The sequence below is a fragment of the Mya arenaria genome, chromosome 11 (assembly GCF_026914265.1).
Source record: "Mya arenaria isolate MELC-2E11 chromosome 11, ASM2691426v1".
In the NCBI taxonomy this organism is placed as follows: Eukaryota; Metazoa; Mollusca; class Bivalvia; order Myida; family Myidae; genus Mya; species Mya arenaria.
The window spans coordinates 65,056,279-65,077,962 of NC_069132.1; positions in this window are offsets into that span (position 1 = coordinate 65,056,279).

A 21,684-nucleotide genomic window follows, 5' to 3' on the forward strand; every position below is an offset into this window, starting at 1 on the left:
GAAAATATAACAATCCTTAGATTCTACGTAGATGCAGACAGACTGTTTACACAACGTATGAACTGGAAAGAGTTACTGGAGGAAATGTGGCTTATCTGTTGGGTAATCTGTGACATGTTCAAATACAGAGCAATGCAACCGGGGTAATGCTGACCACAGGCTTCTTAAAGTGGTCAAGGTTATCACAAAGAAGCAGATATTGTTTTATATTTCTATAACTGGTATTGCATTCTTATCAAAGGAGAATGAAAATAATAAAAACGTACTCATACTTTTTCATCATTTGAAATTTTGTTTATTCTGAATTAACTACGAGTCAGATTGAATCTGCGTTTTAGATATACCTTTATTATGTATCGCAAACTCGGGGAACTATGGTTCGTGAATAGATGCATAGTATATCTGTGATAGAATTGATATGTTTCATTGAACCACCACAGAACGAAATGGCAGATATCAACGTTGTTTTTACGTGACAGACGTTATTCAGTAAAATGTATCCGTAGTCCGTCCCCGGTGGCCTAGTTATTACAGCATCCGCCTGGAGAATGTGAGTTTACGGGCTCGATCCCCAGCTGCGACTCACCAAAGTCGTTAAACTGGTATTGCTATTTGTTCCTTGTGCTTGTCGCTCAGCAAAGTATATTTCAAGAACTGTTTGCCAGTGTCAGGATAACGTGAGTCGGTCGTGGTATCATTCCACTTGTCTACCGTGTGATAAAACAGTTTGGTAGACTAAATCCGCCTCGTTTGGACAAACGTGTTTCCAAATAAAAAACTGTCGTTTGGACTTAAAGCCCAATAAACACACATATTTGTTAATAATTATAGTGTTATTTTCTATTTCATTCAGATATGTAAAGGTAAAAGTATATTATTTTGGTTTCAAACATCTTCAAAGCTAAATATCACTTTGCAAATACATCAAAGGAATATTGTTCTGCAATTAGACCAATCGCCATTACGTCAATTTTAAATACTTCTCTAATATGACGGAACATAAAATGCATGTATTTAGTTTTAGACTCTGCGGTTTTAGACAATGAGTGAAAAATATAGTTAATATTTTATTTCAAATGTTGTATATATATTCAAGTCATCTTGATGGAAATGCCAAGGAAGGTACACCGACACCTCATTTATTGTGAAGACCTCGGATAATATAATATATAGGCTGTGGTAGCTTCTTCTTTTCATTCCTGAGGTCGCATAGAATTATGAAACATCAATCAGTTTCTACAAACGTGTATACGTACACTGTTGGACATTGTTGAGGTCATTTGACAAATATTCACCATCATTTCTGTTCATATATGTAAACAACTCCACTTCTATCGCTTCAACCCATGTCTTATCACGGAGTCATTTAATCCGCCGGAAAGTCGCACAATAATCACATTTTCTTGTCAGGTTGGATATTCAACAATTAAGATATTTAACGTCACGCAATAAACATGTATGTGAAAGAATATGTCACTGTCTGAAGTTTTTGAGTGGTATCGACTTTGTTGTGGAAGGCGGTAAATAGTAGACGAGAAGGGGTTCCGCTGTAAGGGTTGAGCTTTGAGTGGACGCAACGTTAGTTGAAGTTATTGAAGACGGGTAACGGTAGGATGTGTTTGCAACATCACTGGTTAGTTTTGCACAGTTATTACAGAAAACACCAGACTTGATAAAGGGCTGCTTGGCTGTCAACTAGTGGACAACCCTGCCTTTTGACATATTTTGAAAAATGCTAATAAGCTGTCGTATCTTTCTCGTCCAGACATAATAATCGCGTGTGCACGACATAGTAAATCGTGTGCGAGACATAGTGTCCCGTTCGCACGACTTAGTCACACATGCTCACGCCAGAGTAATTCGTGCGCACGACTAAGTATGTCCGTCGTACGAAATAAATAAAAATATACACATGCCACATCATTTCCACCGTTAGCTTTACTACAAGTATTTGATTTAATAATTTTGGCATGTTAAAATAGTGCAAGTTGGTTTAGAACATTATACGTATATGCGTTTTTGTAAAATGAGATTCCGTCGATTTTGTTTTTATTTGCGTTACGCTGCTGCATCATTCATAATCCAAACTATATGTTCGGATTGCAATCGATTGACCAGACGTGAATATTAATGCAAAAGGTGTTCACATTGAAGTAAGGCAACATACAATTTATTCAACCTGCTGAGGTAGTCCATAAATAAAAATGCCATCAAGAGAAATTGAATTACTACTGGACGGGCAATCCTATAACGAAAATACGAAATCATATTTTTTTTTTTGACTATGTTTGGGAAAATATATATTTCGTTCTATAAACAAGATTTATGAAGACGGTATTGCATACATACCATTCCAGTTGAAATTACGCATTGTTCTGAATAATAACCATTATCCTGCATGTAGCTGAAATGCTTAGCATAGAGAAGACACGTTAAGTACGTCAAACACGTTTTATATGTATTAATATTGATACCAATGATAGCCATCAATCATAAATTGATCAAATGTTCAGTCACTGTGGTATCCAACAGTCACTGTGATATCAAAGTTCAGCAAGTATGCTCTTGGAGAAAATATATTTTATAAATGAAATTGAGCAGTTGTAAGCAAACGATTATTATTATTATTATTATTATTATTATTATTATTATTATTATTATTATTATTATTATTATTATATCCTTTCCCTGTGTTAAAAAAATATAATACCGTCCAGATACAACAAATGTATGTGACAAGTATATATATCTTGCGGAAAGTGGGCAGATGACTAGTATATATCAATTGGAAGACAGGTTGAAGGGTAGATATGGGCAGATGACAAATATATATGGGCAGATGGTATTCTGCTCGTATCATCATCCCACAAACATTGTTTTTGAAAGGAGAAACATTGACAGATAGACAGATATTCTTTAATTCCTCCATAATGAAGGGATTTTAAACAGGTAACCAAAATGAAATACATTTACAAGATACGACGAAACAAACGTAAGCAGAAGTAAATAAAAGTGAAAGAACAAACAACCAATCCAAACTATATACATGTATATAATATAATCCAAATATGATGCAGTTTATCTGAGGTTGTTAAAGACAATACTGTATCTACATCCGACCTTCATAAATGTGAAAATAAGTCAATTCTAGAATTATTACGTTTTTTCATGTGCATAAACAGTGTATAAATGATACACTGTTTATGCACTCGATTAAGGGAAATCATTTGTGCTGTTGAAATATTGTTTCAAACCTCACAACCGAATAATTTATTTTGTAAGGACTATAGTTCGAAAAAATGTTTCATGGTTAGTTAGTGTAGACTTTTATCATCGGATGCGCCGCAATCTATTAGACTGGATTATGGTTTTCTGAGTTCACAGCACGCATTTTAAATACTATTATTTATGTCCATGTACTTGTCGCATAAGACTCTTGGGTGCATGTTAACATCGACTTTGTTTCATTTAATACCACCATTTGTGTATTATTTGCATTATAATGATATCGTTCTTTTAGTGAATTGGTGGGGAAAAGTTCTAAGCCGTTTTTGCCAAGTAAAAGTAAAACCATGTCACCGGCGTACGTCGAACATCCTACACAGACATCTAATATTGATAACGAGTGCCCGTGTGCATAAGATTGATTATGTAGAGGAGATTGACTCAAGCGTTCCCCCTGTCTCGTTCCTTGTTGTATCTAGAACCATTCGGACACACATCCTTGTGTTCGTACGCAACTGTAAACGTGTCTAAGGCCCCTTTCCTGTGTAACCAATTTGATAATACCGTCCAGATGACAAATATATGTGACATATATATACATATATATACAAGACGGAAAGTGGGCAGATCACTAGTATATAATATTGAAAGACATATTGCGGGTAAATATGGGCAGATGACAAATATATATGGGCAGATGGTATTCTGCCTGTAAAATCATCCCACAGCGTTGTTTTTAAAAAGGGAGATTACAGACACTATATTGTGATATATAGTATACTGAACCATATATATACGCAATGACGTTAACTATATGAAGCCTAGCCATCGGCAAAGTCATCATCCCGTAACACCGGTTTGAGGACGACTGCCCACTTTTACGGTTTTACCAGTATATATATATTCCCATGTCAAGAAATCCCCATAACCATAGTTGCCCTGACCAATGTCAAATATTTCCTATACACTGCCGGTAAAGTAAAAGACTACGCTACAAGAAAAATGTTACTTTTATGTCAGTTCTTCTAACATAATCAGACGAAATGCGCAGACTCAACACTAAAAACGACAATTACGAAACTATGACGTTGTTCAAAAACTACGAACACGTTGAATACAGACTGACATGCAACATTTGCGTATGCGAGTAGCTTGAAATATCATCCCTAACGTTGTGAACTCGTTGAGTAAGATGCGTATTTATCCAAATCGAACGTTTTTGTTTGTTGCGGTATTTCTACTTTCACTTCGAATGACACTCTTGCAATTTTGACCGCGCACTTGGCTATGTCTTAAATGCAAGAAGCGTTTTCAGTTGACGGCTATCAGCGACTTTCCTGGTTTTAATGACACAATTGGAAAAGCCTTCAAATGTTGTAAAATGTAAAAGTAGAAATAATGCTAAACAAAATGCTACTCAAAGGCCTAGATCGAATATATTTGGTGGGTGACATTGTCAGGCGAAATCAAAGTTTAAAACTTCCACTCACGTGAGCGAGTACGATCCATCATGGCCTCTAGTTTCCACACAAGTCAACCCGTATATTTTTAAAACCAGAATTGCCAATTTTACACGTTTCCTGGCTAGGGTACAAGATAAATTATCACGCTTGGAGTTGAAGCTTTGAAATCTAGGCTCATGCTTCTTTCATGCAACTAGTGTAGAAAACCATTGCAAACATGTGTTATAGGAAACAGTCATGTTTATATATATGTTTATATATATACAGCTTAAATGAACATTTTTATCAAAAAGAATAACTCAGTTGTCGCCGACAGTGACTTTATAATGTTTTCAATCGTAATAAATATATTAAATAGTTATATTATCAATTATGTCTTAAATCAGGAATATTTTGACACATTTTCACATGAGTCTATTCGATATAACGCGATGTATGACGTTGCGAACGCTGATTACAAATATAGTGTGATTACAACGAAACATGCGAAGGGCATGCAAGGATTTGACGTTTGGTAATCTGACTTTTGATAAGTGTTTGGTACTAGAAAATACTGTCACGCTAAATCAATGAGGTTAATGGGTATTTTTACTTTGCGAGCAAAATGTTATGACTTTCTACAACACCTCTAAAAGGATTGTGTATAAAAATACGCTCTTTTCCCTTTTACCAAGCATGAACCTTTTGGACCTTGTTTTTTTAATTGTTTAAACAGCAGTATGTTAGGATTTAAGTTACAGGGATACAGCACATTATATATATTCGATCGACCTGATCGACCTTATTCAAGGCGACATATGTAAACCAGTTTTAATTGTGATTGGTATTTCGGACATGTATCATCCGGACAACGGTATCATCAATTGTTGCTTTTCGTCTAAATTGAAAAAAATGCTACATAAACAAGCGTAGCGCACCTCGTGCCATTAGGAATTCGAATGTGGAGTTTCATAACAAACTGTTGAAGAAATGATTGAAGAGGATTGATAACATCGGAGGGACACTGTTATAGTCTACAGGTAAACATACATGACGAGCTTACTGGTTGGAGAGCAGTAGCCGGCGGAAAGCACTTAAGCGCTTTTTATTCGTGTTTTTTAAATTTTCTTAAAGAAGGTGAGAATGGTAAAAAAGAACCGTATCCAAGCAACACCATTTGCATCGAATTCAACACAAAGCGTAAGTTTTACCATTTTATTCACAAAAAGTATTGGAAATGTCAAAAAGCTCGCCAACTTTCTGGTTAGGGATAGTCACGTGAATGTAACTGCGCATGCGCAATTGAATAGATTTGTATATCTGATTATAGCACTGCCATTTACCGACAGTCGAGTTTTGGTTATGAACAATTATTAGTCGATGAATCACAGCAACATGTATTTTTTTTATAAAAAAAGCCTGTTGAAATGATATTTTTTTATTTTGCCCGTCAATCGCTTTCCAACAATATTGAGACATATTCAAAATTTCATGTTGCCATGGTATGGTTTTAGACGCGTTGTTAAAGAGGGACTACTCCAGCGCTGTAAATGCTTGATTCCCTGTTCAATAGAGGCACTCCATGGGGAAATTAAACTTAATAAGCCGTAAATAACCCCTTCAAAAGTCGACAATGCATTCATTCTATGTTGGATAAAATTTCCAATGGACAATGATAAAAAGTGAATGCAAAATAATGTAGATTTTCATATATTTTAATGAAAACTATTAATGAACGTATGTAAAATAATAGATGAACGTGATGATGTCAATATTAATTGAACATTGGGACTACTATGAAATCATGCCTATTATAACTTTGACAGTATTAAGAATTACATGTAATATTATCAATTTAAATCGAGCCTGATATCTTCAAAGTCCAGATGTTGATAAAACATTTTCCATAAGGAAGATTGAATATGATGATCATAAGTTACCTGCAGTATAATTGTATAGTTTCATTTCTTAATTTTGGATAAGTACTTATCTTATTTCGTGATTAACTACAGTTACGTGGTTATTTTCAATGAATGCAGTATGACATACACAGTAACCCATTGTACAGTATATGTGTCTTTTTATTTTACTCAACGATAGGGCAATGAAATACACGTGCGAAGATCTGAAACTGGCCATGTCCAGTGTGCGCCGAGGAATTATGAGCGTTTCAAAGGCAGCACGGGAGTTTAGCGTTCCTCGGTCTACAATACATGCCAATATTAAGGACCCTGGGTTAGCCACAAAAAAAGGACCAAATAAGCAGCTAACGGAGCCAGAAAGAACCGGATTGGTTAATTTTGCTCTGTATTGCGCCGGCCAGCGCTTCCCCCTAACGAGGGACCAGGCCCGCGGTTATGTCCAACTCATAGCAAAACGTTCTGGCAATCAGTTTTGCACTTACTTTGATACAATAACCATATAATTATTAGTTTTTACGTCAGACCTAAAGCATATGTAAAAGAAGATGAACTAATAACCATGGACAACTTGTTGTTGTATTGGCGATACATCTAGATAATTATATGAATGTCTGCCTGAAAATATCAAAATGGAAATTATTAAATAGATATTAATCGTATTTACGTCGAATTATGAAAGCGATATAAACATAAACCTCGTTTTCATATTGCAGGACGTCAAACTTTATTTTCGTAATTAGGGCCGAGCGATGAATGGTTCAGAAAGCTGGAGGTAGAATACCCAGAGGTTAGATTCCAAACAGCAAGAACAGAGGACAGTTTGAGAACCAGGTTGTCGAATGTGAATGTCATTGACGATTTCTTTAGATTTTGGAACTGTCAGCTGACAACACACGGCGTTCACGACAAGCCTGCCCAGGTAGTTTTGTCTTCTTATCAAATCTTAATAGTATTTTTACTAAATAAGAATATCATTCAACATGAAGGTTGCAGTTCTAAACCAGAATTCCCAATTTATTTTTTAAACATATTTCGGGTGCTTATCGTGATATAAACTTGTAGACCAAATCATCGTCAAATTTATTTATTTATAAACTTTCAATTTGACTTGCTTGTACAGTAGCAATAGCCATTATACACTATTACGGTGTTGCAGATATATATTTAGGTATTTCTTTCTAAATTTATGCATGCACATATCTTATATTATATATATAACTGCGATGAAATGGGATGGTGCGGTAAGGAAGAAGACGTTTATTGACCGCCGACCATGTCACCGCCCATCTGTGCATATCCGCCGACGGGAAAGTACTACCGCCATTTATAATATTCAAGGGCCGCTTCCTTATCGCACATATAAGGACGGAGTTCCAGGTTTGTGTTTAAGCTTTTGATTTACAATATTGCAAACCCACATAAACTGTCTACAATTTACTGTTTAGTTGTTTATTCGTAACGAACGCACTGCAATGTGTTGTACCTTTTCAGGGTTATGGCTATATGCGACGAGCATCACCGGCTATATGAACACTGACATATTCTGTAAATGGTTCGAACGCTGCTTTTTGCTTTTTGCCAAACTGCGCAAGAGCGCAGTGGTGCTGGTCACGGACAACCATAACAGCCACGTGAGCCTGCCCCTGATTGAGTCCAAGAGGGCCAATCAGGTGGTTTTACTAGGACTGCCCAGTCACACAACGCACCTACTTCAGCAAGTAGATGTGCACGTAAATGGGCCATTGAAGGAAAAGGTAAAATATTTGCACATCATCAGTACATTACCTTAAACATTGACGTTTCGACCTTTATCGTTATGTCTAGTATATTAATTAACAGAATTAGTATGTGAACAAAAGTTGCATTGTAGCAAATAAAAAAAAGGAATTATAGATCAACATAAAAGATCCCCAGAGTGATAATTCTTGCATGATTCACAGCTCCACATCACTATCTATCATTGTGCCAAGTTTCAAACAATTCCTTCAACGAAGTAGTTTTTGATTAAGTGCCAGGACAAAACTAACATTATAAAAAATAAAAAGGGAAGATAACAGTAATATAAATTGCCCAAGAATTATAAATTCAAGCAGGGTGCACAACTTCACATTAATTTCCGTCTTATCCACGTTTCAATCAATTTCTTTAAGCAGTTTTTGAAAATGTGCCTGGAAAATTATGCATTAAATGGCGATAAGTCTGCAATATAGTGCCACCAAATTTTAATTCTTATCTATTTGTGTTCTAAATTTCATTAAATTTCTTTCGGTACCCTTGGAGACTGATCTGGACAAAATTCGGTTGAATAATAATAATAATAATAATAATAATAATAATAATAATAATAATAATAAATTAGGAGAAAAAGTTAACAAAAACAACCATATTAACCCTATGTTAATACCTGCTGCTAGCTCTCGGTAGGGGTATGCCGCAGATGACAATTACTTTGTTGGGGTAGAGACCGCCAAGGCGGTTGAAAAACGGCACAGGCTGTCACAGATAATGAAATAATCAATATGTCATAATTACTCGTGGAAATCAACTCAACATGCTTATTCCGCAAATCAATCATGTACGACTGAAAAATATTGAGGTATATAATAAAGACAATGCTATGTAGAAGCATGGTCAATAAATTATAGAAAACAACGAAATTAACATTTTACCATATTTAAAATTTATAATTAGTATTAAATACAAAAATCTGTATCATAGATATTAAATGTTACAGCATAGTAAGATTTGTTGAAATTGGAAAAATTACCAAGTTATATTTATAAACATCTAACAGAACAGTATACATCAACTATAAAACAGATATTCTCTGTAGAACTTGTAGGCAATACTAGATTAAATTTAGTTATCTCATTAAATGTAGGAAAAGAAGTTAAAATACCATTTTAATAATTATTTAAATGTTTAAATTGTTCAAATCCCACTTCGTTTTGTCACATCGAAAACGTTAAGTCAAGCAATGTGACAGGAAAAACACTCCTTACAATGTAGTTCACTGGCGATGGTGGGGAGTGCAATGTTGACATTTATGTAATGATCTTATATGTAATTATAACATTATAAGTCACATACCGGGTTGAAAATTGATTCAGGGCCGAATGGAGTCTGAAAAAGAACATATGTCAACAATGAAATGAAATTACTTTTTATTACCTTTCACAACAAATTTCACATTGTTAGAACATAATTAAAACTGAAAACTGAAACTTTAACACTGTAGATATTGTTTATATGCAATGTCAAATCAATTTGTTTTCCGTAATTCAAGCGGACATTCTTTACCTGCATTCTTAATTGTCTACTATTATTTGCGTATATTCGTACTTTTCTAATAATTTCACTTTTTTAGCCAATATTTGAAACATTTTTATCAGTCAAGTTATTGAAATGTTAAATACTAAGAGTAATGAAATATTAACATATGAACAAACAAAATAGTAAAGTGTGTAATAAAACATGTAAGAAAATAGCAAGAAATAACATAAAATAAATTATGCCTTTTCAGTTTACACTAAGGTGTTTGGCAATTCATAGTCAAGAGCTTTACATATTTAACACATTCAAGGGTTTCAAGTACCGTGTGGTTAAAGCATTCATCCATTTATTTGCATGTATTATTTCATCTCATTTCATAGGCAAGCAACCAGAGATTTGAAGGTACAAAGCTATCATGAATATCAAGAAATCGCGTAAAATCTTTGAGATCTACCTTTCCCGGCATAATTATATGGTTTAAAACTATTTTAGGTTAAAATTACCGATTTTCTTCCAGCTTTTGTTACTAGAGAAAGCCGAGGGTCGGATATAATCTAGGAAGTTGTTTCTGAATATTAAGAGACAATGAAACACCTTTTCTTTGAACGCAGAATCATACAAAAATTGTGGAACACTCTAAATAATCTATTATTGTCAATGGATATCTCCATACGTCTATATCTTCGATAAGTTTTGGATTCTTCAAAAATAAAAATAAAGACCTCTCAATAATGTCTTGATTGTGTTATCAAAATAGATTATAAACTTTATTATTGAAATTAAATTTATATATGACAAATCAATGGTCCCGAGCAAAAATGGCATGTATTAAAAGAGGAATTACATTTAGCAAAACCCTCTAGCGCAGTGTTTCATAGTCTCCACATTTTCGTTGTTTTTTTTTTTTTTGGTTGAAAAAAAATATGTAATGTTGATTTTACATGTTTTAACTGCTTGACCCTCAATATCAAAATATCTACCCTTTTTTTGTATGGGCACCACTTCCACTTCTTAAAACATATTTTTTTATATATCGACACTGTCCTTTCTGCGTACTTGTAATGTATGTATGGGTATGTGAATTTATTCACGCGCAATCTCGCCATTGTCTTTTCTGCATACGTGTAATGTATGTATGTGTATGTGCATTTATTCACGCGCAATCGCGCCATTGTCTTTTCTGCATACGTGTAATGAATGTATGTGTATGTGCATTTATTCACGCGCAATCTCGCCATTGTCTTTTTTGCATACGTGTAATGTATGTATGGGAATGTGCATTTATTCACGCGCACTCTCGCCATTGTCTTTTTTGCATACGTGTAATGTATGTATGGGTATGTGCATTTATTCACGCGCAGTCTCGCCATTGTCTTTTCTGCATAACGTGTAATGAATGTATGTGTATGTGTATTCATTCACACGCAATCTAGCCATTGTCTTTTTTGCATACGTGTAATGTATGTATGTGTATGTGCATTTATTCACGCGCAATCTCGCCATTGTCTTTTTTGCATACGTGTAATGTATGTATGGGAATGTGCATTTATTCACGCGCAATCGCGCCATTGTCTTTTTTGCATACGTGTAATGTATGTATGGGTATGTGCATTTATTCACGCGCACTCTCGCCATTGTCTTTTTTGCATACGTGTAATGTATGTATGGGTATGTGCATTTATTCACGCGTAATCTCGCCATTGTCTTTTTTGCATACGTGTAATGCATGTATGGGTATGTGCATTTATTCACGCGTAATCTCGCAATTGTCTTTTTTGCATACGTGTAATGTATGTATGGGTATGTGCATTTATTCACGCGCAATCGCGCCATTGTCTTTTTTGCATGCGTGTAATGTATGTATGGGTATGTGCATTTATTCACGCGCACTCTCGCCATTGTCTTTTTTGCATACGTGTAATGTATGTATGGGTATGAGCATTTATTCACGCGTAATCTCGCCATTGTCTTTTTTGCATACGTGTAATGTATGTATGGGTATGAGCATTTATTCACGCGCACTCTCGCCATTGTCTTTTTTGCATACGTGTAATGTATGTATGGGTATGAGCATTTATTCACGCGTAATCTCGCCATTGTCTTTTTTGCATACGTGTAATGTATGTATGGGTATGAGCATTTATTCACGCGTAATCTCGCCATTGTCTTTTTTGCATACGTGTAATGTATGTATGGGTATGAGCATTTATTCACGCGCACTCTCGCCATTGTCTTTTTTGCATACGTGTAATGTATGTATGGGTATGTGCATTTATTCACGCGCAATCTCGCCATTGTCTTTTTTGCATACGTGTAATGTATGTATGGGTATGTGCATTTATTCACGCGCAATCTCGCCATTGTCTTTTTTGCATACGTGTAATGTATTTATGGGTATGTGCATTTATTCACGCGCAATCTCGCCATTGTCTTTTTTGCATACGTGTAATGTATGTATGGGTATGTGCATTTATTCACGCGCAATCTCGCCATTGTATTTTTGCATACGTGTAATGTATGTATGGGTATGTGCATTTATTCACGCGCAATCGCGCTATTGTCTTTTTTGCATACGTGTAATGTATGTATGGGTATGTGCATTTATTCACGCGCAATCGCGCCATTGTCTTTTTTGCATACGTGTAATGTATGTATGGGTATGTGCATTTATTCACGCGCAATCGCGCCATTGTCTTTTTGCATACGTGTAATGTATGTATGGGTATGAGCATTTATTCACGCGCAATCTCGCCATTGTCTTTTTTGCATACGTGTAATGTATGTATGGGTATGTGCATTTATTCACGCGCAATCTCGCCATTGTCTTTTTTGCATACGTGTAATGTATGTATGGGTATGTGCATTTATTCACGCGCAATCGCGCCATTGTCTATTTTGCATACGTGTAATGTATGTATGGGTATGAGCATTTATTCACGCGCAATCTCGCCATTGTCTATTTTGCATACGTGTAATGTATGTATGGGAATGTGCATTTATTCACGCGCAATCTCGCCATTGTCTTTTTTGCATACGTGTAATGTATGTATGGGTATGAGCATTTATTCACGCGCACTCTCGCCATTGTCTTATTGCTTACGTGTAATGTATGTATGGGTATGTGCATTTGTTCACGCGCACTCTCGCCATTGTCTTTTAGCATACGTGTAATGTATGTATGGGTATGTGCATTTATTCACGCGCAATCTCGCCATTGTCTTTTTTGCATACGTGTAATGTATGTATGGGTATGTACATTTATTCACGCGCAATCGCGCCATTGTCTTTTTGCATACGTGTAATGTATGTATGGGTATGAGAATTTATTCACGCGCAATCTCGCCATTGTCTTTTTTGCATACGTGTAATGTATGTATGGGTATGTGCATTTATTCACGCGCAATCTCGCCATTGTCTTTTTTTGCATACGTGTAATGTATGTATGGGTATGTACATTTATTCACTCGCAATCTCGCCATTGTCTTTTTTGCATACGTGTAATGTATGTATGGGTATGAGAATTTATTCACGCGCAATCTCGCCATTGTCTTTTTTGCATACGTGTAATGTATGTATGGGTATGAGAATTCATTCACACGCAATCTCGTCATTGTCTTTTCTGCATAACGTGTAATGAATGTATGGGTATGTGCATTCATTCACGCGCAATCTCGCCATTGTCTTTTTTGCATACGTGTAATGAATGTATGTGTATGTGCATTTATTCACGCGCAATCTCGCCATTGTCTTTTTTGCATACGTGTAATGTATGTATGGGTATGAGCATTTATTCACGCGCAATCTCGCCATTGTCTTTTTTGCATACGTGTAATGTATGTATGTGTATGAGCATTTATTCACGCGCAATCGCGCCATTGTCTTTTTTGCATACGTGTAATGTATGTATGTGTATGTGCATTTATTCACGCGCAATCTCGCCATTGTCTTTTTTGCATACGTGTAATGTATGTATGGGTATGAGCATTTATTCACGCGCAATCTCGCCATTGTCTTTTTTGCATACGTGTAATGTATGTATGGGTATGAGCATTTATTCACGCGCAATCTCGCCATTGTCTTTTTTGCATACGTGTAATGTATGTATGGGTATGTGCATTCATTCACGCGCAATCTCGCCATTGTCTTTTTTGCATACGTGTAATGTTTGTATGGGTATGTACATTTATTCACGCGCAATCTCGCCATTGTCTTTTTGCATACGTGTAATGTATGTATTGGTATGTGAATTTATTCACGTGTAATCGCGCCATTGTCTTTTTTGCATACGTGTAATGTATGTATGGGTATGTGCATTTATTCACGCGCAATCGCGCCATTGTCTTTTTTGCATACGTGTAATGTATGTATGGGTATGTGCATTTATTCACGCGCAATCGCGCCATTGTCTTTTTTGCATACGTGTAATGTTTGTATGGGTATGTGCATTTATTCACGCGCAATCTCGCCATTGTCTTTTTTGCATACGTGTAATGTATGTATGGGAATGTGCATTTATTCACGCGCAATCTCGCCATTGTCTTTTTTGCATACGTGTAATGTATGTATGGGAATGTGCATTTATTCACGCGCAATCTCGCCATTGTCTTTTTTGCATACGTGTAATGTATGTATGGGTATGTGTATTTATTCACGCGCAATCTCGCCATTGTCTTTTTTGCATACGTGTAATGTATGTATGGGAATGTGCATTTATTCACGCGCAATCTCGCCATTGTCTTTTTTGCATACGTGTAATGTATGTATGGGTATGTGTATTTATTCACGCGCAATCTCGCCATTGTCTTTTTTGCATACGTGTAATGTATGTATGGGAATGTGCATTTATTCACGCGCAATCTCGCCATTGTCTTTTTTGCATACGTGTAATGCATGTATGGGTATGAGCATTTATTCACGCGCACTCTCGCCATTGTCTTTTTGCTTACGTGTAATGTATGTATGGGTATGTGCATTTATTCACGCACAATCTCGCCATTGTCTTTTTGCATACGTGTAATGTATGTATGGGTATGAGCATTTATTCACGCGCAATCGCGCCATTGTCTTTTTTGCATACGTGTAATGTATGTATGGGTATGTACATTTATTCACGCGCAATCGCGCCATTGTCTTTTTGCATACGTGTAATGTATGTATGGGTATGAGAATTTATTCACGCGCAATCTCGCCATTGTCTTTTTTGCATACGTGTAATGTATGTATGGGTATGTGCATTTATTCACGCGCAATCTCGCCATTGTCTTTTTTGCATACGTGTAATGTATGTGTGGGTATGTACATTTATTCACGCGCAATCTCGCCATTGTCTTTTTTGCATACGTGTAATGTATGTATGGGTATGAGCATTTATTCACGCGCAATCTCGCCATTGTCTTTTTTGCATACGTGTAATGTATGTATGGGTATGTGCATTTATTCAAGCGCAATCTCGCCATTGTCTTTTTTGCATACGTGTAATGTATGTATGTGTATGTGCATTTATTCACGCGCAATCTCGCCATTGTCTTTTCTGCATACGTGTAATGTATGTATGGGTATGTGCATTTATTCACGCGCAATCTCGCCATTGTCTTTTTTGCATACGTGTAATGTATGTATGGGTATGTGCATTTATTCACGCGTAATCTCGCCATTGTCTTTTTTGCATACGTGTAATGTATGTATGGGTATGTGCATTTATTCACGCGTAATCTCGCAATTGTCTTTTTTGCATACGTGTAATGTATGTATGGGTATGTGCATTTATTCACGCACAATCGGGCCATTGTCTTTTTTGCATACGTGTAATGTATGTATGGGTATGAGCATTTATTCACGCGCAATCTCGCCATTGTCTTTTTTGCATACGTGTAATGTATGTATGGGTATGTGCATTTATTCACGCGCAATCTCGCCATTGTCTTTTTTGCATACGTGTAATGTATGTATGGGTATGTGCATTTATTCACGCGTAATCTCGCCATTGTCTTTTTTGCATACGTGTAATGTATGTATGGCTATGAGCATTTATTCACGCGCAATCTCGCCATTGTCTTTTTTGCATACGTGTAATGTATGTATGGGTATGAGCATTTATTCACGCGCAATCTCGCCATTGTCTTTTTTGCATACGTGTAATGTATGTATGGGTATGTACATTTATTCACGCGCAATCTCGCCATTGTCTTGTCTGCATACGTGTAATGTGTGTATATGTATGTGCATTTATTCACGCGCACTCTCGCCATTGTCTTGTCTGCATAACGTGTAACGTATATATAAGAATGAGCATTTATTCACGCGCAGTCTCGTCGTTGTCGTTTCTTCCTATTTGTAATCAGTTAATGAATATATTTATTTATTCACGCAAACTCCCACCATTGTGTTTTCTTTTAATGTGTAATATTATCAGTTTATGAGCAGCTTAAGACATAGTCGATAGTTAGTTCGACATACTAATATACAATAGCATAACCATGTATTGATAATTGTCGTTTAATTTGTGAGGATCATCTGTCCTTTCTTCCGCATGCGGAGAGATAACCTTGAGTTAATACTTTTAACTGTTTTTCTCATCATATTGCGAGTTTTGCCTGATTTATTCACTTGCAGGTGATGTTTGTATCTGGTCGCTGAGTACCTGAGATTACCTTACCGGTTTTTATGTTATTTCTTACTATATTCGTATTTTTTTCAAGTTGATGTTTGCTCTGATGAGGCTTACATTTTAAAATGTAAGGATGGATGTTGGGTCACTTATGAAGTTATGGTCATATTACCTAGTTTAAGCCCCAAGTAGACTCGTGTTCCGGAGAACTCGTGTTTCTCTGACCTATATAAGGCGGCCATCTCATCATTATCGATCAGGCTGTTTTAGTGAATTGTATTAGTGGTAATTATACGTTTGCACCTCTTGATTATTAGGTTTTGCATTTCCTTGTGCCTCTAAGCAGTATTTTTAATATTTGACTACTGGGCTTGCCCCTGTAGTTTTCATTTTATAATTCATGCATTATTATTTGACCAAAAAAGTTTTTCGTGTGTGTTTTCACACTGTCAAAATGCAAAAGAAGATTGATTTTTTTCAGAAATTGTATCGTCACCTCCGACTTCAAAGAACAAAATTATATTTATCATTAATAGTTGAAATCCTTGTCACTTTTAATATCCAACACCCGTTGGATATGCATAAAACGTAGGAACTGGATACACAAAGAAGTCTTGGGCAACGCTATTTTAACATCATTATCAACGAGAGACAATATTGCCTTCACCACAAGTGTTGCAGAGTGCGCATTATTTCTTAAAACAAGAACTTTATGCAGAGTGCTGTTTCCTCGCACGAAAGTCGTCTTTGCCCAATGTATATGCGTTATGCATATGGCATGAAACCACAATAATGTTGACTATTTGTTTCATATAGATACTTCCCAATTTAATAACAATGAACTAGCAGCTGTATAACAATCTAGGTCACATAATTTAATCACAAGAAAATATAACGTTGTACATTGAAACGGCCGTCAAAACACGTTGATGTTATGTATTAGATGGCTTAGATAGATTTTCACAAATAGACGTTGATCACCCACTAAACTGCCTACTTTCGACCAGAAAAAAAATAGAATTTGCTCATCAATTTGCACATGAGGCACTGTCAACAAAATATGTATAACATTATCTATAGATTCGTGAACAATTCACAATTCATTATTTTGTTGTCATATTTCATCCAATTTCGTATTTGCTTTAGGGTGTTAATGAAATATAAATAGTCGCAAGTTCAAAAGTCGAAAACAGGTTTCGTGATGCAGCACTAATTAAAAGCTAATGAAATCAATCACTTAAACGAAAAATTGAAACCGTTCTGTGGAACCAATGTATGACAATATATGTAAATATTGGATAGACCAAAAATAGGCAAGCCTCTAAATTTATCACCTTAAATTCTGATTTCTTTTGCAGCATAATCCGGGATTATAAAATTAACTAACTGACCATAAAAGTATTCTGAATATACCCATTTTTTTTTTATTTCGATAAGCACATGCCATTGCATTTACTGTAATAATAAAAACAAAAACGAAATTCAGTTAAGAAACTTAAGTGTATATGGAGTCAGGTCTTTGATGATGCCAGTGTAAAACATCTTTTTTCAAACATCCAAAATAAATCCTAATTAATATTTAAATACAGTTGCAAATGATGTTAAAGTGATTCAGTTTTAGATTTATATAAGTCGTTTCAAGCTTTTTTCTTAACGCAGGGTTATTTTTTATTATGAATGATCGTCATACTTGAAATATGTTTTAATTATATTAGAAATTTGATTTATCCATATAATGTGTGTACTAAACACAGATGATGAATAATATATGTTTAGACATTTTCCTAATGTCCATTAGAGGTTCAGTTCAAGATTGCATTGAAATGGGTTTAAGGGCAATTATACTGAACAATGTTTCTTAAATTGATTTTAAGGAAAAAAAATATTCGGTCATCGCTCGCTTCGGGTTTTAAGAAAACTGAGAAAATTGTATTATTTTTTTTTTGCTCGCTCGGTCCAATTTTTGTGTGTGCAAAAAAACGAAACATTAATTTGGTGTGGCCTAATTGGGTTTTGCACATGAAGAGATTATAATGCACGAACATCTGATTCAAGTGCACTATCTCAATTTTCAACTCAACTCAACTCAACACTCGTTTTATTTACTAATTCAGGTTGCAATGTATGCAACAACATAAATAGGATATATAAATGCATGTTAAATTAATATGGCGCATAGATAGGGACTAATTAGAGCGAGAGTAATTCGATCCGGAGGAATCTAGCGCGATGATAATTTCATTATAGATTGCTACCTTAAAAATTAACTTGATAAATATGTCCAATGCATTAAGTTTGATGCATTTGGTTTGGCGGGAATAGAATATTATATACGACTTATGTTTTGAGAGTATATTTCTACGGTCAGTATCAAGATACTAAAAAAGGCCAAAATGTGTTTTTTTTCTGGCAGTGCTTTTTGAATAAATCCATCGCGCAAGAATATCGACGAACACTTTATTTGTGAAATGTCTTCATAACTCATTAATTATACATACCAAAATCGCTTTGTCGACGTAGGATATCTCGACTTTTCGGGTTTTTTCTCCGGTCCCGAATTTATTACTTCTTATTCTATATAAAAATAAATATGCTTGTGCCTATTTTTTATCTAGATATTTCCGCTTTGTCCACCTCCTATTTTAGTCCCTGTGTACTTCACACATTTTCCTTGTTTCTCATGTCGAACTGTAGATCGAGTTGAAGGTGCGAAAATACGACGTTTGCGTCTTGTCGCAAAATTACCGTGCATGTCAAAATAACAAACTGTCATAATTGGAGGTAAATTGAAGTTGATTAAAGTGTGAATAATTAAAGTTGTTTGTTTATATTTTTAGTTGAAGAGATATTTATTTCTCAAGCTATTCATCGAAACGCACAAGGACGCCGATGACATCTTCGGAAAATTCGACAACATTGAAAGAAACTATACTGCATGTAGAAAACAAACAGGCATAACGAATGTGCTATTTTAAGTTGTTGTCATGTGTGCTGTACTGTTTTCTTACAGTGTACAAGTGAATGTAATTGTGGTTTAATATATATTTGTGTAATCCATAAACGTGAATTAAATAAATTTGACACAAATAATTCGTGTTTTTGCCACCTTATTCAATAGTATGTTTGCCGTTTTTACGACGATAACAAGACCGTTCAATTTCAGACTGAAATGTGTTGGAATTGGTGATATTTTTTATGAAATTCGGATGTGTCGAATGTTCGTTATGTGGACTTTTTCCCTAGGTACCGACAAAGTCGACATATCGAGTTTCGACTGTATATTCATTGCATAACAAGATAGCGAACAAGCAGGGTTTTTTTCACATTTCACTATTACCTAACCGCAAAACATCTTATGAACATTAATTACAGCACTACTTTATAAGCTACTCATGCACAACACGGCTCCGTATCTATCAGAGCAGAATGATAATGTTAAGGAGGTTGTAAACCACCGTCGTTCTGTTCTAACAGCGCCGGTGGTAATACGCCCGTTCGCGCATTTATACAGTCGGTGTTAGTAATGTCGATTTAACGATGATAGTTTTCGTTTTACCGTTAAAGAGTATGTAGGCCTAGAGGCCTACAGTTGTAGAGTAGGGCAATGCAGTGTGAGTAAATTCATTTTCGTGTTGTTTATGTCAGCTGGTACCGACACCTTTTAAGTATATATCGCTTGGAACCTGGCATTAACTCCATTCTGTGTGTGTGAGTAGTTGTGTGCGTGTGTGTGCGCGTGTGTGTGTGTGTGTGTGTGTGCATGTGTGTGTGTGTGTGCGTGTGTGCGTGTGTGTGTGTGTGTGTGTGTGATCGTAAGTATGTCTGTGTTCGTTTGATCGTAAGTGTGTGTGTGTTTGTGTGCGTGTGGGTGTGTGTGAGAGTGTGTGCGTGCGTGCGTGCGAGTGTGTATGTGGACGTTTATCAACTAAACCGGTTTAATACTCATTAAAAATGGACATGCAAACATGTTTGCTACAGACAGAAAGATATTTTTTTTTCAAGAAACAGTACTCTATTATTATGAACCTATGATACGTTTAAAATGTCTTCAAAACTTCTTATTGCAGCGTTGCTCGCAAACAAGCTAAGAAACAAATGGGTTTCTAAAATTAAAACATCTTTTAGAGAATTAGGTCATTCTCAATGGGGCACGGACTATCAATGTAAAGCGCGTTTGTAGTTTAAGCCGATGTTGTACTTGGATACAATCAGATATTTGATAGATACACCTTCCGTGCATTTTCTTTGCTAAGTCATCATGACACTGAGGATATTCTTTTTCAAACCTTTAAGCTTTTAATTCCAATAACATTCAATTTAAAGATATAAAGAATCTCACGGCGTACGACTATAGTTTACTTGGTGGAAACCCTATTACAAACATTTTACAAAAGAGTAACATTTATAGGACATTTTTCTTAAAAACGGATCAGATCCTTCGCATAATTAGAATATTACAATTTCGCAAACCCAGCGATGCGTTCACGGAAAGTTGTCATGTTTTATAATCTAGTTCGTGCATAGATACATTTCATTTCCAATTCTCTTAACGGTAAATTGGTTGGTGTACAAAAGGACGACTCCTGTAATTAGCATTTAAATGATTTGTTGCTTGTAGACTAAATGCTATTAAATGACTATTCAGGTGTACTACAGAACACAATATAACACCTCGGTACATAGCGTCTGTCTTTGCTAATGTAGCTGCTATCGACCTTATAGATACAGAGATGACGTTCATTGATATGCCGTATATAGAGGATGACGTTGCTCATCCTCTTTTCTGTCTTCTTTCGACCAGAAAAAAACCTATTTCTTCATGAGACACCGATTCGCCTGTCTACACAACGTGTATAACATTAACTACGGACTCGTCAAGGACTCACAGTTCATTAATTTGTTGTCATATTACATCCAATATCGAACATTACTGCAAGATGTTAATGGACGATTAATACTAGAAAGTTCAAAAGTCAAAAACATGTAAATTAAAGCAGCACTGTAACATGATGGAATCAATCACTTAAAGCAAACATTGAAAAAAATTATTTCGTTGGAACACATATCAATTGCCTTTCAAAGTATGTTTGCGGAAGGCTGTTGTCTTAAAATTTATGACTAAAAAATTTAGAAACACTAATAAAGACTAAGATTTTGAAGACGTATTATGAACACGCTTCAAAGTTACTTGTTGACGTTTTTGAGAGTGCTATGA